The 16,362-nt window shown below is 36.4% G+C and overlaps 1 long non-coding RNA gene across 1 annotated transcript; it reads left to right on the top strand.

Annotated features, from left to right (window-relative positions):
- Positions 1-1,679: 1,679 nt before the first annotated feature.
- On the top strand, positions 1,680-15,824 carry LOC139358036 (uncharacterized). Its single transcript, XR_011612249.1, has 3 exons — positions 1,680-1,759; positions 11,131-11,245; positions 15,479-15,824. It is a non-coding gene; the product is annotated as an uncharacterized lncRNA (long non-coding RNA).
- Positions 15,825-16,362: the final 538 nt, after the last annotated feature.

Here is a 16,362-nt window from a genome sequence, read left to right as displayed (position 1 = left end):
GGCAATACCATTCAGGACATAGGCATGGAAAGGACTTCATGACTAAAACACCAAAAGCAATGGCAACAAAAGCCAAAATAGACAAATGGGATCTAATTAAACTAAAGAGCTTCTGCACACCACAAAACAAAACAAAACAAAACAACAACAACAAAAAACTACCATCAGAGTGAACAGGCAACCTACAGAATGGGAGAAAATTTCTGCAATCTATCCATCTGACAAAGGGCTAATATCCAGAATCTACAAAGAGCTTAATCAATTTACAAGAAAACATCAACCCCATCAAAAAATGGGCAGAGGATATGAATAGACACTTTTCAAAAGAAGAAATTTATGCAGCCAACAGACACATGAAAAAAGGCTCAGTAAATTTTTTCTAGAAATATATGTTAGGCTGCGATACTTCTAACTACCCTTCTGCCATTTCTACCTTCTTCCCTTTATCTTTCAGAGTCTGACCTGCATTATCTGAGGAAACTTCCAACCTTTCCCTGTTCCTTCCTCATGTGCTTTTACAGTCATTTTCTCTAATACGTTTCTTTTATGTCGAGTACTGTTTGTCATCTGTTTCTTAAAACATCCTGCCTTTAAAGAAAACTCTATAAAATGATAATAGAGACCTTATCGTGATAAATAAAGCCAAAAGCTTGACAGAATTCATCAGGAACCAAACTGCACAATAGGAGACAAGAGAAGTATCAGTAAAGGACAGAAGAAACATTTTCCCAGATGGAGCTACAGGGAAGCAAAAACAAGAAGAAAAAAAAAAAAAAAAAAGGTGGAGACAGAATAAATAAACCTGTGAGTATAATGCATGTTCACTGTAGAAAATTATGGTAAAACCAATGTCTTATGAGGTTAAAAAACACATGACAATAAAGGAACAAAAGTCAAAGAATATCATATGTAGTTGAAGATCTCTTAAGTTCTTGCATTACTTATGGAAGTGAGCCCCTTTAGCACGAGTAGGATTTGTGAATGCCCTCGGATTTCACTCCATGAAAGGTGGCAATGGTGAAGGGATTCTGCCTATATAATTAAGGTGCCTTGTCATTTGACTTTAAGGTGATTAGAAAGGAGATTAACCTGGGTAGGCTTGACAAAGTTAGATGAGTCCTTGAAAAGAAACCCCAGACCTTTCCTAAAGAGAGAGAGAGAGAGAGAGATGGAGATGGAGCCAGAGCTAGATAGAATGAGAGACAGAGAGTGTGTGTCTTGCTCGTTTTGAAGATCTAAGCTGCTTTGGGAAGGGCTCATGGCTGAAATGTAAGGGTACCCTCTAGGAACTGAGAGCAAGTCCTATTCAAGGACCAATAGAAAAGCATTGACTTCAGTCTTACAGGCGCACCAACATGAATTCTGCCAACATGCAGTAAGCTTGAGAAGGAGCCCCAAATAGCAGATAGTATTGAGATTATGAGCAGAGTACCCAGCTAAATGGGGTCTGGACCCCCGACACCCAGAGATTATAAGATAATAAATGTAATTTCAGGCTGCTACATTTTTGGTAATTTGTAACATTGCATTTATGAAATTATAGCTTTTATAGTTGTTATGTTAAAAACAGGTAGACTTTATGGTCTTACTAGACCATAAATGTAAGTAAGACGAAAGGTCTTACTAGAGATAAGGAGGCATATTTTATAATAATTAACACACCGGGGCGGAGCAAGATGGCCGAATAGGAACAGCTCCAGTCTCCAACTCCCAGCGCCAGCGACACAGAAGACCGGTGATTTCTGCATTTTCAACTGAGGTACTGGGTTCATCTCACTGGGGAGTGCCGGATGATCGGTGCTGGTCAGCTGCTGCAGCCCGACCAGCAGGAGCTGAAGCAGGGTGAGGCATTGCCTCACTTCGGAAGCGCAAGGGGGAAGGGAATCCCTTTTCCTAGCCAGGGGAACTGAGACACACAACACCTGGAAAATCGGGTAACTCCCACCCCAATACTGCGCCTTAAGCAAACAGGCACACCAGGAGATCATATCCCACTCCTGGCCGGGAGGGTCCCACACCCACGGAGCCTCCCTCATTTCTAGCACAACAGTCTGTGATCTACCGGCAAGGCAGCAGCGAGGCTGGGGGAGGGGCGCCCGCCATTGCTGAGGCTTAAGTAGGTAAACAAAGCTGCTGGGAAGTTCACACTGGGTGGAGCTCACAGCAGCTCAAGGAAACCTGTCTGTCTCTGTAGACTCCACCTCTGGGGACAGGGCACAGTAAACTATAACAAACGCAGTCGAAACCTCTGCAGACGCAAATGACTCTGTCTGACAGCTTTGAAGAGAGCAGTGGATCACCCAACACGGAGGTTGAGATCTGAGAAGGGACAGACTCCCTGCTCAAGTGGGTCCCTGACCCCTGAGTAGCCTAACTGGGAGACATCCCCCACTAGGGGCAGTCTGACACCCCACACCTCACAGGGTGGAGTACACCCCTGAGAGGAAGCTTCCAAAGCAAGAATCAGACAGGTACACTCGCTGTTCAGAAATATTCTATCTTCTACAGCCTCTGCTGCTGATACCCAGGCAAACAGGGTCTGGAGTGGACCTCAAGCAATCTCCAACAGACCTACAGCTGAGGGTCCTGACTGTTAGAAGGAAAACTATCAAACAGGAAGGACACTTACACCAAAACCCCATCAGTACATCACCATCATCAAAGACCAGAGGCAGATAAAACCACAAAGATGGGGAAAAAGCAGGGCAGAAAAGCTGGAAATTCAAAAAATAAGAGCGCATCTCCCCCGGCAAAGGAGCGCAGCTCATCGCCAGCAACGGATCAAAGCTTGACGGAGAATGACTTTGATGAGATGAGAGAAGAAGGCTTCAGTCCATCAAATTTCTCGGAGCTAAAGGAGGAATTACGTACCCAGCGCAAAGAAACTAAAAATCTTGAAAAAAAAGTGGAAGAATTGATGGCTAGAGTAATTAATGCAGAGAAGGTCATAAACGAAATGAAAGAGATGAAAACCATGACACGAGAAATACGTGACAAATGCACAAGCTTCAGTAACCGACTCCATCAACTGGAAGAAAGAGTTTCAGCGATTGAGGATCAAATGAATGAAATGAAGCGAGAAGAGAAACCAAAAGAAAAAAGAAGAAAAAGAAAAGAACAAAGCCTGCAAGAAGTATGGGATTATGTGAAAAGACCAAATCTACGTCTGATTGGGGTGCCTGAAAGTGAGGGGGAAAATGGAACCAAGTTGGAAAACACTCTTCAGGATATCATCCAGGAGAACTTCCCCAACCTAGTAGGGCAGGCCAACATTCAAATTCAGGAAATACAGAGAACGCCACAAAGATACTCCTCGAGAAGAGCAACTCCAAGACACATAATTGCCAGATTCACCAAAGTTGAAATGAAGGAAAAAATCTTAAGGGCAGCCAGAGAGAAAGGTCGGGTTACCCACAAAGGGAAGCCCATCAGACTCACAGCAGATCTCTCGGCAGAAACTCTCCAAGCCAGAAGAGAGTGGGGGCCAATATTCAACATTCTTAAAGAAAAGAATTTTAAACCCAGAATTTCATATCCAGCCAAACTAAGTTTCATAAGTGAAGGAGAAATAAAATGCTTTACAGATAAGCAAATGCTTAGAGATTTTGTCACCACTAGGCCTGCCTTACAAGAGATCCTGAAGGAAGCACTAAACATGGAAAGGAACAACCGGTACCAGCCATTGCAAAAACATGCCAAAATGTAAAGACCATCGAGGCTAGGAAGAAACTGCATCAACTAACGAGCAAAATAACCAGTTAATATCATAATGGCATGATCAAGTTCACACATAACAATATTAACCTTAAATGTAAATGGACTAAATGCTCCAATTAAAAGACACAGACTGGCAAACTGGATAAAGAGTCAAGACCCATCAGTCTGCTGTATTCAGGAGACCCATCTCACACGCAGAGACATACATAGGCTCAAAATAAAGGGATGGAGGAAGATTTACCAAGCAAATGGAGAACAAAAAAAAGCGGGGGTTGCAATACTAGTCTCTGATAAAACAGACTTTAAACCATCAAAGATCAAAAGAGACAAAGAAGGCCATTACATAATGGTAAAGGGATCAATTCAACAGGAAGAGCTAACTATCCTAAATATATATGCACCCAATACAGGAGCACCCAGATTCATAAAGCAAGTCCTTAGAGACTTACAAAGAGACTTAGACTCCCATACAATAATAATGGGAGACTTCAACACTCCACTGTCAACATTAGACAGATCAACGAGACAGAAAGTTAACAAGGATATCCAGGAATTGAACTCATATCTGCAGCAAGCAGACCTAATAGACATCTATAGAACCCTCCACCCCAAATCAACAGAATATACATTCTTCTCAGCACCATATCGTACTTACTCCAAAATCGACCACGTAATTGGAAGTAAAGCACTCCTCAGCAAATGTACAAGAACAGAAATTATAACAAACTGTCTCTCAGACCACAGTGCAATCAAACTAGAACTCAGGACTAAGAAACTCAATCAAAACCGCTCAACTACATGGAAACTGAGTCACCTGCTCCTAAATGACTACTGGGTACATAACGAAATGAAGGCAGAAATAAAGATGTTCTTTGAAACCAATGAGAACAAAGACACAACATACCAGAATCTCTGGGACACATTTAAAGCAGTGTGTAGAGGGAAATTTATGGCACTAAATGCCCACAAGAGAAAGCAGGAAAGATCTAAAATTGACACTCTAACATCGCAATTAAAAGAACTAGAGAAGCAAGAGCAAACACATTCGAAAGCTAGCAGAAGGCAAGAAATAACTAAGATCAGAGCAGATCTGAAGGAGATAGAGACACAAAAAACCCTCCAAAAAATCAATGAATCCAGGAGTTGGTTTTTTGAAAAGATCAACAAAATTGACAGACCACTAGCAAGACTAATAAAGAAGAAAAGAGAGAAGAATCAAATTGACGCAATTAAAAATGATAAAGGGCATATCACCACCGACCCCACAGAAATACAAACTACCATCAGAGAATACTATAAACACCTCTACGCAAATAAACTGGAAAATCTAGAAGAAATGGATAATTTCCTGGACACTTACACTCTTCCAAGACTAAACCAGGAAGAAGTTGAATCCCTGAATAGACCAATAGCAGGCTCTGAAATTGAGGCAATAATTAATAGCCTACCAACCAAAAAAAGTCCAGGACCAGATGGATTCACAGCTGAATTCTATCAGAGGTACAAGGAGGAGTTGGTACCATTCCTTCTGAAACTATTCCAATCAATAGAAAAAGAGGGAATCCTCCCTAACTCATTTTATGAGGCCAACATCATCCTGATAGCAAAGCCTGGCAGAGACACAACAAAAAAAGAGAATTTTAGACCAATATCCCTGATGAACATCGATGCAAAAATCCTCAATAAAGTACTGGCAAACCGGATTCAGCAACACATCAAAAAGCTTATCCACCATGATCAAGTGGGCTTCATCCCTGGGATGCAAGGCTGGTTCAACATTCGCAAATCAATAAACATAATCCAGCATATAAACAGAACCAAAGACAAGAACCACATGATTATCTCAATAGATGCAGAAAAGGCTTTTGACAAAATTCAACAGCCCTTCATGCTAAAAACGCTCAATAAATTCGGTATTGATGCAACGTACCTCAAAATAATAATAGCTATCTATGACAAACCCACAGCCAATATCATACTGAATGGGCAAAAACTGGAAAAATTCCCTTTGAAAACTGGCACAAGACAGGGATGCCCTCTCTCACCACTCCCATTCAACATAGTGTTGGAAGTTCTGGCTAGGGCAATTAGGCAAGAGAAAGAAATCAAGGGTATTCAGTTAGGAAAAGAAGAAGTCAAATTGTCCCTGTTTGCAGATGACATGATTGTATATTTAGAAAACCCCATTGTCTCAGCCCAAAATCTCCTTAAGCTGATAAGCAACTTCAGCAAAGTCTCAGGATACAAAATTAATGTGCAAAAATCACAAGCATTCTTATACACCAGTAACAGACAAACAGAGAGCCAAATCAGGAATGAACTTCCATTCACAATTGCTTCAAAGAGAATCAAATACCTAGGAATCCAACTTACAAGGGATGTAAAGGACCTCTTCAAGGAGAACTACAAACCACTGCTCAGTGAAATCAAAGAGGACACAAACAAATGGAAGAACATACCATGCTCATGGATAGGAAGAATCAATATCGTGAAAATGGCCATACTGCCCAATGTAATTTATAGATTCAATGCCATCCCCATCAAGCTACCAATGAGTTTCTTCACAGAATTGGAAAAAACTGCTTTAAAGTTCATATGGAACCAAAAAAGAGCCCGCATCTCCAAGACAATCCTAAGTCAAAAGAACAAAGCTGGAGGCATCACGCTACCTGACTTCAAACTATACTACAAGGCTACAGTAACCAAAACAGCATGGTACTGGTACCAAAACAGAGATATAGACCAATGGAACAGAACAGAGTCCTCAGAAATAATACCACACATCTACAGCCATCTGATCTTTGACAAACCTGAGAGAAACAAGAAATGGGGAAAGGATTCCCTATTTAATAAATGGTGCTGGGAAAATTGGCTAGCCATAAGTAGAAAGCTGAAACTGGATCCTTTCCTTACTCCTTATACGAAAATTAATTCAAGATGGATTAGAGACTTAAATGTTAGACCTAATACCATAAAAACCCTAGAGGAAAACCTAGGTAGTACCATTCAGGACATAGGCATGGGCAAAGACTTCATGTCTAAAACACCAAAAGCAACAGCAGCAAAAGCCAAAATTGACAAATGGGATCTCATTAAACTAAAGAGCTTCCGCACAGCAAAAGAAACTACCATCAGAGTGAACAGGCAACCTACAGAATGGGAGAAAATTTTTGCAATCTACTCATCTGACAAAGGGCTAATATCCAGAACCTACAAAGAACTCAAACCAATTTAGAAGAAAAAAACATACAACCCCATCAAAAAGTGGGCAAAGGATATGAACAGACATTTCTCAAAAGAAGACATTCATACAGCCAACAGACACATGAAAAAATGCTCATCATCACTGGCCATCAGAGAAATGCAAATCAAAACCACAATGAGATACCATCTCACACCAGTTAGAATGGTGATCATTAAAAAGTCAGGAAACAACAGGTGCTGGAGAGGATGTGGAGAAATAGGAACACTTTTACACTGTTGGTGGGACTGTAAACTAGTTCAACCATTATGGAAAACAGTATGGCGATTCCTCAAGGATCTAGAACTAGATGTACCATATGACCCAGCCATCCCATTACTGGGTATATACCCAAAGGATTATAAATTATGCTGCTATAAAGACACATGCACACGTATGTTTATTGCGGCACTATTCACAATAGCAAAGTCTTGGAATCAACCCAAATGTCCATCATTGACAGATTGGATTAAGAAAATGTGGCACATATACACCATGGAATACTATGCAGCGATAAAAAAGGATGAGTTTGTGTCCTTTGTAGGGACATGGATGCAGCTGGAAACCATCATTCTTAGCAAACTATCACAAGAACAGAAAACCAAACACCGCATGTTCTCACTCATAGGTGGGAACTGAACAATGAGATCACTTGGACTCAGGAAGGGGAACATCACACACCGGGGCCTATCATGGGGAAGGGGGAGGGGGAGGGGGGAGGGATTGCATTGGGAGTTATACCTGATGTAAATGACGAGTTGATGGGTGCAGCACACCAACAAGGCACAAGTATACATATGTAACAAACCTGCACGTTATGCACATGTACCCTACAACTTAAAGTATAATAATAATAAATAAATTTAAAAAAAAAAAAGAAAATCCCATAAATTGTTCATAAATTATAAGAAATGTTTTTGTATATAATCGTATGAATTTCTTTCATCAGATTTTCTAACTCTCTATGAATATGCTGGTTTTTGTTTGTTTGCTTTATTTTTTGTGACCCTCAAAAATGTCAACAACTGGTCACATGAATACTGGTTTTCATGTCTTTGAAAAATCAAATCATTTTTCCATATAATTAACTCTTTTTCATCTGTTAGCCTGCAACATGTACACATTGAATTCAATGAGGTATGGAACCACCAATCTTGTTTAACTTGGCATTAAATCAATAAAGGCTTTTAAGTGGAAAAAAAAAAAAAAAGATAATTTGTCATTTTGAAATATTACAGTCACATTATTTACTAAGTTACTCCCACCTATATAGTATCCATTTAAAATATTCATATATTTACAAATATTATATTTACATATTTTAAGGATACCTTTATTATATAAAGTGAGAACCATATTTATAAAACTTATTCTTAATCCTAAGATCTAATTTAGGTATAATTCCATTCTTTTAAATCCAATATAAAAGACTACAGTTTAAACAAATATAAGACAGTTAATAATGTAAAAGAATTTACTGCACTTTTAAAATTGCATGTTAAATAGCAAAATTAAATAGATAAACAGTGAAAATTGCATGTTTCATTGTCAAATGTCATACTGAGCATTTCTAACCTGGGGTAGCTATTAAATATACGCCTAATAATTATTCAATTTGGAAATAAAGAAGTAGATTATAACGTACAAGAAGGACATTTTATTGGAAATTTATTTTTCCATAATATGAGCATGAAAGCAAGTGAAACACATATTACCTAAACATAATTAACATTTGTAAATGCACGAATAAATGGAAAAATTAAGCTTGGTATCTGGAAGTACTACAAATTATATAATTGGAAAGAAAATCAAAATGTTACCCAGGCTATGATTATGTTAAAAATTTACCTTTAACCATATGAGGTAGAACCATATCCATAAAACCAATGGTCAGCCATACTAATCACTGCATAGCTTATATGGGCTGGGTAATTCTTTTTAATAATAAAGTTGCTTAAATTTTTAAAAAGGTAAAATTCTAGTTTAGTTTAATTCAAAGCATAGGGATAAGCCTAAGCAAAATTCAGTAATAAGTATAATTAACAATAACAATATACATCACTATTATAAAGTATACTATGAAAGAGTATTCTCCATAGTCACATAAATCAATTGACAATTGTGTCTTCTATAAGACTTGCAATTTTCTTTATAAAAACTGTTTGGAGAATGACTACTACTTACAATGGCTAAATTCCAAAATGAGTACTCAGAATGGTTAAAATCCAAAAATCTGACAATATTAATTCCTGGTGAGGAGTAGCAGGAACACTCAATCATTGGTGACGGGAATAAAAAATTGGTAGAGCCACCTTGGCAGACAGTTTGGCAGCTTTTTACCATGCTAAATGTAGTTTTACCACGTGATTCAGTAATCTCACTCCCAGATATTTACTCTTGTGATTTTAAAATGTATGTCTACACAGAAACCTGCTCATGAATGTTTATAGCAGATTCATAATCACCCCAAGCTGCAAACAATCAAGATATCCTTCAATAAATGAGTTGATAAACAAACTGCTACACATATATATAATATAATATTAATTTAGCAATAGAAAATGAGTTATTAAGCTAGGGAAAGACATGGACAAATCTGAAATGCATATTGTTAAATAGAAGAAGCCAGTCTGAAAAAGGCACATAGTCTACAATTCTAAATATATGACATTCTGGAAAAGGTAAACTATAAACATGGTAAAAAGACCAGTGATTCCCAAGACAGGATGAAAGTTGAATAGGTGAAGCACAGGCAATTCTTTAGGTCAGTGAAACCATGCTGTATGACATTATAATCATAGATACATGACACTATGCATTTGCCAAGACCCACAAAACTTTTTAGCACAGAGTCAACCTTAACTGTACATATTTTAAAGAAATCATTTAAGACCTCAAGGGATCCAAGGATGGAATGCAAAATGTAAAAAAAAAAAACTTACTTATAAATGCGTGAAATAACCTCAGTGGAGTTAGAAGAATAATGTGTTAATATAAATAATTTTGGAAATGAGTGAAGTTGGTAAGATGAAAGGCAAAAGAAGTTGTACATGTGCACTGCACTCTATGTAATACAGATGCTTCCCATTTGGGTACTGGTTAATGATTCTGATACCACTATAGATGTATACTCGAATTAAACAATTAAGTAAATGAATGACAGATGGTGGGAGCCAGATTTTATACTATCAGAGTGAAAACAGGTAAGCAAGGCAAGAAAGCCAGAATGACTCATGTGTTAATGAATTACAGTTGGAGATATCAGTGTAAAATCATGTTTAGCTTTATATAGGTACACATGGTTACATATGGAATACTAATAGAAATGTGAGTATATGCAAGTTAGCATATTTTCTCTGCCTGTCAACTTAAAGGGCCTGGAGGTAATGACGCTCTGGTATTTATGCACGTACCTAACACTTAGATCTTGTTTTGTAATGCCATTCTCCAAAAAAGAAACCAAGACACTTTGGAGAGATTGTTGAATCTAAGTCTGGGGAAGAAAATATGTAAGATGAGATGAGTGCCTAGTAATGCCATAAAGTAAAAATGTTCTCAAAAAAAAAAAATTGGAAGTATGTCAAAATGACCCATGAATCAACTATAAGATATAGCAATGGCTGAAGTAGGAAAGCTTTGAGCTAAATAAATATGAAGTTATAACCCAAACTTTAAAAAAATCTATGATTCCATACTGATACAAATAAACGCTGAAGAGCCAAATCTTTCATGCAGAGTTTCAGATATTTATATAGATGCTCTACCCTGGAGAAGACGGAGCATAGCTCTTCACTTTTTTTTTTTATAATGTAAAGTTCTGGGATACATGTGCAGGACACGCATGTTTGTTACATAGGTAACATGTTCTTAATATGGCTGCATATAGTGTATGCCTTACAGTGAGTACCATATGGAAAGGCAAAAAAATAAAAAATAAAAATAACTTTACAGTGGAGAAAAATGCTAAACACTACCGCAGAAAATGTTAATATTAACAGTGGTAAGTCACGTTGAGACAATGTAACTTTGATGTATTGGAAATGGCACTTTATCTCTGTGGTTTCCTCCCCGGAATACATAATCTCCGTATAGTTATGAGAACAACATCAGATAAATGCCAACTGAGTAACATTTTACAAAATGTCTGACTAGTGCTTCTCAAAATTGTCAAGGTTATCAGAAACAAGAAAATTCTGAGAAACTATCACAGCCAAGATGAACCTGAGAAGATATGAAGACTAAATGTAATATGACACCCTGCATGAAATTCTACAACAGTTTCTAAAAGTAAGGAACACATTTATCACTTATTTGTATAAATAAAATTAATCAATAATTGATTATCATCAGGATGAGAGTAGCTTTTCCAATAAAAAGTTGCACTATTTTGCCCAATTTTCAGTACGGAGTCAGTCTTCAGATGTACAAGGCACTGACTGATTTGGAGGTTAAATTCCATTATCACAAACTACAATATTGTGACCAGAGTATTCGGTAGTGGCTCACAGGAACATTTTATCCACATAACCCTGTAATGGGTAAAGGGAGTGCCAATGTATTTTGAGAATTATTAAATATAGGGGCTGGATTAAAATTGATAGTCAAAGAACCAAATCACCGATTACTTTTGCCATTTTTTTCTTGTTGGTTTTTTTGAGGCAGAGTCTCACTCCAACACCCAGGCTTGAGTGCAGTGGCGTGATCAAGGGTCACTAAAGCCTTTACTTCCCAGGGTTAGTGATTCTCCCACCTCAGCCTCCCAAGAAGCTGAGACTACAAGTGTGCACCACCAACCTGGCTAATTTTTTTTTTTATTTCTATTTTGGTAGAGTCTGGGTTTCTCCGCGTTGCTCAGGCTGGTTTCAAATACCTAAGCTGGAGTGATCCACCCACTTCAGCCTCCCAAAGTGCTGGGATTATAAGCATGAGCCAGTAGGCCGAAGCCTGCCATTGTTAAGATGAGGGCAGGTGGCAGCCAGATAAAAAATGAGTCCTGGCCTGGGACCAGCTCATAATTAATTTACAAGATCCAGAGACCCATATACTAGTTATTTTCTCAGTGTATAACTGGATTATACATTTTATACAATTACAGAATGATATCAAATGTATAACAAAATAATGATTAAATAATTTGATATTAATAATTATACAATTTTGTAATTGGAGTCTATAAACCAGCTAGTTAGCAGAACACATGCACTGGTTGCTTGATCTGTGGGTGAAGATGGAAACATACATGTACAAAGAATGAATAAAACCTTCCCAAATATGCTTAAAAAATTCATCAACTCATCCAAGAAAATAAATCTAAATAGGAAAAATACAGAGAGATCTCCACCCAGACACAAAAAAGTCGTCGAAAAATAGAGAAAAACTTTGCAAGCAAAAGGATGAAAATGATGAATCACCTACAGTAGAACAATACAAATAACAGGCAATGTCTCATCAGATAAGATGGCAATATAAAGGCAGTGAAATGTTATATTTGCAAGGTTAAAGAAAACAAAAGAAACCTATCAACAAAGAATTTTATGACCAGCAAAATGCTTGTTTAAAAATAAAGGTGAAGCCAGGTATGGTGGCTCATACCTGTAATCCCAGCACTTTGGGAGGCCGAGGAGGGCAAATCACGAGGTTAGGAGTTAAAGACCAGCCTGACCAACATGGTAAAACCCTGTCTCTACTAAAGTTATAAAAAAAATTAGCTGGACACAGTGGCAGGCGCCTGTAATCCCAGCTACTTGGGAGGCTGAGGCAGGAGAATCGCTTGAACCTGGGAGGCAGAGGTTGCGGTGAGCTGAGATCATGTCACTGCACTCCAGCCTGGGCAACAGAGTGAGTCTCTGTCTCAAAATAAATAAATAAAACAAATCATCAACAGAGGTGAAATAGACACTCCTATATAAACACAAATTAAAATTAAAACAAAATAAAATTTGCCAACAGAAGACTTGATTTCCATGAAATAACATAGCAAATCCTTTAGTCTGAAAGGAAATAACACCAAATGGTAACTTACAAACATGTAGGACAAAATTAAGACAACTAGAAAAAGTAAATATATGGTAAAAATAAAAGTTTCTATTGTCTTTAAGTTATTTAAAAGACATATATTTATATAAAACAGTAATTACAATACTGTACTTTTGGGTTTATGGCCCACGTAGACATAACATATATAACAATAAAACCACAAAGAATGAACAAGAAAATTAAACTTTATTGGAATACAGTTCCTACATTTAACCAGAATTAAATTAACATTAATCTGATACAGACTATTATAAATGTTAAGATGTCTATTTCAACCTCAAATATTAGCATTTGAAAAATAAATTAACAGATAAATTAAACTGGTACACTAAAATATTTACTACAAAAGAAAGTAGTGAAAGTAGAAGAGAGAAACAGGTTACGAGACATAAAAATCATACAACAAAATGACAGATACAAATACATCAATAATAACATTAAATATAAATGGACTAAACATACTAATGAAATGGCAAAATACTTAAACAGAATAAACAAAATCCATTTACATCTACAAGACACACACTTTAAAACCATAGTTTGAGAATAAATGCATAGTAAAAGATATAGAATGCAAACAGTAACCCTAAAAGAAGTATCGTCTATATTAGAAGCAGACGAAAAAGGCTAAGATAAGAACTGTAACTTGAGACAAAAAACAAAAAACAAAAAAATGAAAAGGTCAATATATCAGAAGGATATTTTAAGAATACCTGAATAAAAAACTGATACAACTGAAAGGACAAATAGAAAATTCAATAATATTAGTTGCAGATTTCATATACTAGTATCAGTAACAGAGCAACAAGACAAAAATTCCACAAAAATATAGATTATTTGAACAGTATTAAAAAGATATGAGCAGTAGTGTTAGGCAGCTTGATCTTTTATGGTATATTCCACCAAATGTCAGCAGAATTAACATTCCTTCTAAGTTCAAAGGGAACACATTTCAGGATAGACCATATACTGGATCACAAAGCAATATAACAAATTTAAAGTGATTAAAGTGATACGAAATATATTTTCTAATGGCAAAAAGATTAAACTTGAAAGCTACAGAGAAAGCGTAAGGGAAATAACCAATGCTTATAAAGGAAACATGATGATTGTGGTTAACCAAAAACACAAAGAGAAAGGAAATTAGAAAATATGCTGAAAAAAGGAAAATAAACCTTTAAGATATTAAAACTGATGAGAAACTGCTAAAACAGTACATGGAGAGAAATCTGTCACTTGTAAAATGCATCATAAAAAACAAGTAGCTTCAAATCATTCATCTAATTTTTCACTTTAATAAACCGGAAAATGGAGAGCAAACTAAGCCTGAATCTAGCAGATGAAATAAAGTGAAAATTAATAATCTAGGAAAAACACTTGAAAAAAAATTATTGAAAACAAAAGTTGGTTTTTTAGAAATGATTAATAAAATTAACAAATCTTTAGCTAGTCTGAATTTAAAAAAAAAAGAAGGAGAAGACACGATCACTAAAATCTGGAATTAAAAGAGACATTATCACTAACCCTTCCGAAATTAAAAACATTAAAATAGAATACTATAAACAACTCTATGCCCACAAATTGCGTAACTTATATTAAATGGATATGTTTCTACAAAGATGCAAATTACCAAAAGCAAATGAAAAAAAATCAAATGTTAAAATAAATATATAGCAAATACCGTAATCTAATGAAATATTTTCCAACAAAGGAAAGGCAAGCTCAGACCTAGATGGCTACACAGGTAAGTACTAAAAATATTATTCCCGTTGAAAACTAGCACAAGACAAGGATGTCCTCTCTCACGACTCCTATTCAAAGTAGTATTGGAAGTCCTACTCAGAGTAATCAGGCAAGAGAAAGAAATAGAGGGCATCTGAATAGGAAGAAAATAAGTCAAACTATCTCTGTTTGCAGATGATATGACTCTGCATCTTAAAAGCAAACAACCCCATTAAAAAGTGGGCAAAGGACATGAACAGGCACATTTCAAAAGACATACATGTGGCCAAGAAACATATGAAAAAACTTAATATCACTGATCATTAGAGAAACGGAAATGAAAACCACAATGAGATACCATCACCGCACAATAGTCAGAATGGCTACTATTAAAAATAAAAAAAATACCAGTGCTGGTGTGGTTGCAGAAAAAATGGAACATTTATACACCGCTGGTAGGAGTGTAAATTAGTTTAACTATTGTGGAAAGGAAAACAGTATGGCGATTCCTCGAAGAGCTAAAAGCAGAACTACCATTCAACCCAACAATCCCATTACTGGGTATATGCCCAGAAAAATATAAATCATTCTACCATAAAGACACATGCACGGGAATGTTCATTGCAGCCCTATTCACAATAGCAGAAGACATGAAATCAACATAAATGCCCATCAATGACGGATTAGATAAAGAAGATTTGGTATATATACACCACGGAATACTATGAAGCCATTAAAATAATGAGATCATATCTTTTGCAGGAACATGGATGGAGCTGGAGGCCATTATCCTCAGCAAACTAATGTGGAACAGAAAACCAAATAGCACATGTTCTTACTTATAAGTGGGAGTTAAATGATGAGAACTTAGGAACACAAAGAAGGAAACAACAGACACAGGCGTCTGCTTGAGGTTGGAGGGTGGGAGGAGGGAGAGGAGTACAAAAGATAACTATGAGGTACTGGGCTTAATTCCTGGGTGATGGAATAATTTGTACAACAAATCCCTGTGACATGAGTTTACCTATGTAACAAACTCACATGTACCCCCAAATCTAAACAGAAAGTTAAAAAAACCTAAATGGAAAGTTAAAAACGTAAGTTTTAAATCAAGACCTACCAAATACATAATTTCAACAGAATATTTACTGGTTTTTTGTTTGTTTGTTTCTAAAGACCATAAAACTGTAATAATACTTAATAAAACAAAAGAATTGTGTTTCTAACAGAAAAAATTAAAATAAAATACTGAAAAGAAAATGCTAACCCTTAAAGAACCTCAAAAAATAGAGGAGAGGACACTTCCCAAATCATTCTTTGAGGCTGGATTCTCCCTGATGTCAAAGCACACAAAAACATCACAAGAAAAGAAAAATACACAACGTCCTAATCAGCAAATGTTCTTAAAATACTCGCAAACTGAATTCAGTAATATTTAAAAAGGATTACACACCATCATCATTTGGGATTTCTACAAAAATGTAAGACTATATTAGCATTCAAAAAATAAATCCATGTAATACGTAATATTAATACAATAAAGAAAAGCATGCAGTATCATCTCAGTAGATACAGATAATGTATTTGACATAGCCAACGTTGATTTCTGATGAAATGCTTAGCAAACTAGAAATAGATGAGAATTT

The sequence above is a fragment of the Macaca nemestrina genome, chromosome 13 (genome assembly GCF_043159975.1).
Source record: "Macaca nemestrina isolate mMacNem1 chromosome 13, mMacNem.hap1, whole genome shotgun sequence".
Taxonomy (NCBI): Eukaryota; Metazoa; Chordata; class Mammalia; order Primates; family Cercopithecidae; genus Macaca; species Macaca nemestrina.
The sequence above is the reverse complement of the archived record's forward strand: the minus strand, read 5'-3'. Positions and strand labels throughout refer to the sequence as shown.